The sequence below is a fragment of the Megascapheus bottae genome, chromosome 5 (genome assembly GCF_031878675.1).
Source record: "Megascapheus bottae isolate mThoBot1 chromosome 5, mThoBot2.hap1, whole genome shotgun sequence".
In the NCBI taxonomy this organism is placed as follows: domain Eukaryota; kingdom Metazoa; phylum Chordata; class Mammalia; order Rodentia; family Geomyidae; genus Megascapheus; species Megascapheus bottae.
In genome coordinates, this window is record NC_143513.1 from 12,112,365 (window position 1) to 12,114,864 (window position 2,500).

A 2,500-nucleotide genomic window follows, 5' to 3' on the forward strand; every position below is an offset into this window, starting at 1 on the left:
CTAAATGGAAGCCGAAGCCAGAAATGGATCCTAAGGAGAGTGTCACTCCTCGCCCCACCAGTAAGCCTCACCTAAAGCCTCTACCCGATTTCAAGCCCACACCTAAGCCCAAACCTCTCCCAAGACTCACCCTAAGCCACAATGTCTGCCTGAAATCACACCTTCAACCTGTCCTCTACCTCTTCCTGACGCTAAACTTGAGCCCCATTCTGACCCTGACCCGGAGCCAAAGCCCCAGGCCAGTGTCACCCTAAGCCTCCCATCTCATGAGAGCCTTCAGTGGCACCTCTGATGCAGCCTCTTTAGGTTGCTATGCTTAGCCTACCAGGAATGGGAAGCCTAAGTGGAAGCAGAACTGTGGCCTCACGTCTCAGCCCACTGGAACCCCTCATCCTTAGTGCTCAGGCTCCCAAGAAGGCTAACAACCTAAGGCCAAGCCTCACTGGAACACACACCCATGCCTCGGGTTGGAGTGGAAGCCCTCCACCCAAGCAAGAAAAGGGTGCTCTGTGCTTGGAATCCAGGAACTCCAGAATTCCGGGAGCATTTGTCTCGGCAACGTTGCCGGCGCCCGTTTCCCGGGCCTCGTTCCTCCTCATCTACCCTGCCGCTACTTTCCAAGTCTATGCAGTGCACCCCGCGAAAGGACAACATGTGTCTCTAGCAGGAAGAAGAGGAAAGAAGCAGCCAGTGTTTGCTTGTTTGCCCACTGTGGGGAAGAGAACTCAGAGCCTCCCAGTCAGTGCTAGGCCAGCTGAAACTGTCAGTACACACTGCAGAGTGTCTCAGCATCCCTCCATCCATCCATCCATCCAGCCAGCCAGCCAGCCAGCCAGTCAGCCAGCCAGGCAGCCAGCCAGCCAGTCATCCAGCAATCCATCCATCCATCCATCCATCCATCCATCCATCCATCCATCCATCGGTCGATCTATGTATCTATCAATCTATCTATCAATCAATCTATCTATCTATCTATCTATCTATCTATCTATCTATCTATCTATGTATCTTTCAGTCCATCCATCCATGCATCCTTCCACGCGTGGCTCCGTCCATCCATCCACCATCCATCCAATCAACATCCATCCATGAATCAGGCTGTACGGCCAGCCACCCCGGCATCCATGGGTGGATCCAGGCATGCATCCACCGACCCAACCATGCACGCATGCATCCACCATCCATGCATGCATGCATGCGTGCCCGCATCCATCCATACACCCACTATGCACCTAGGCATCCATCCAGCCATCCATCCAGCCATCCATCCAGTCAGCCATGCATCCAGCTGTCTACCCATGCATCCATGCATCCATGTACACTTCCATCCACTTTCCCCATGAGCCCATCTACCCGGCCCACGCAAACTCAACCCATGGCAGGAGGAAGCCTCCAAGCCCGCAACCAAGCCATCTGGGGTAGCAGGGCTTAACCCAGGGTGGTGTGAGTTCCGGCTGGCCGGGCAGGCCTTTCAGTCCTGGAGCCACAAGCCTAGCCTTGTGTTCATGAGCTGCTTTTCAGGAGTGGTTGGGAGGATGTGGTCAGGATTGCAGGAGCAAGAGGAGGCCAGGTGCCTTTGTGCTGCCCAGAAGAAGTGTCCTGTCCTGTGTAGGAATGTGGTGTGGTCTCAGGCCAAGCTGTCAGCGGTGAGGCTGGGCGTCAGGCCGGCCCAGGCCTGGGTTTTCCTGCTTTTCCTAGGTGGAAAGCATTGCGTGCCTGCCAGGCTGTGTGGTGTGAGTTGTGCATCCAGACAGCTAGCTGTCTTTTCCCCTGTGGCTGGTGTGATGTTGGGTTGAGGTGGAGGTGCGAGGCAGTGAGTGAGCCTAAAAGTATTGGGCAGTGGCTGTGAGGCAGCAAGCAGCCTAGTGGGCTGGGGAGCGGAGGCAAAAGCCTACAGCACCCGGTATTCCCAGCTGGTCTCCCATCCAAGTACTAACCAGGCCCGACCCTGCTTAGCTTCCGAGATCAGACGAGATCGGGCGCGTTCAGGGTGGTATGGCCGTAGACGCCTCACAGTGCTTCCCAAAGCCCCAACTGCTGCTCGCTGCCTCTGCGGGGAGCCTCCGCTCGCCGCTGCACCCTTGCCAGCCTCTGCAGCCTCTGCCTCTGCCGCTCTGGCCTCACACGCACCTGCTGCCGCTGCTTGGGGGACCTGATCCAACCCACCCAGCACAGCCTCTGCGCCCAGCCTGCTGCTCTCGCCGCCGCTCACCGCTGCCTTTCTCCTCCTCTTTCGCTTTCTCTCTCTCCCTCTCACCCTCTCTCCCTCTGTCTGTCTGTCTGTCTGTCTGTCTGTCTCTGTTGCTCTCTGTCTCTTGGGAAGGCAGAGGACGCAGGACTGTTTTCCCAGAGGCTCACCTTCCATGTAACCCTCTAGCCTGCATGAGGGTTGCACGTTGAAGAGCAGCTTTAAGGCCAGGTGACTTGCAAGGTTCACCACTTGTCTTCAGAGGCCACGACTACCAAGGGCCCGATGTGATCTTTGCATGGATGTGGGAGA

General features: G+C 56.7%; 1 non-coding gene across 1 annotated transcript; it reads right to left on the reverse strand.

The window, feature by feature from the left end:
* Positions 1–1,888: 1,888 nt before the first annotated feature.
* LOC150062976 (5S ribosomal RNA) lies at positions 1,889–2,007 on the reverse strand. Its single transcript, XR_016535735.1, has one exon. It is a non-coding gene; the product is annotated as a 5S ribosomal RNA (ribosomal RNA).
* Positions 2,008–2,500: the final 493 nt, after the last annotated feature.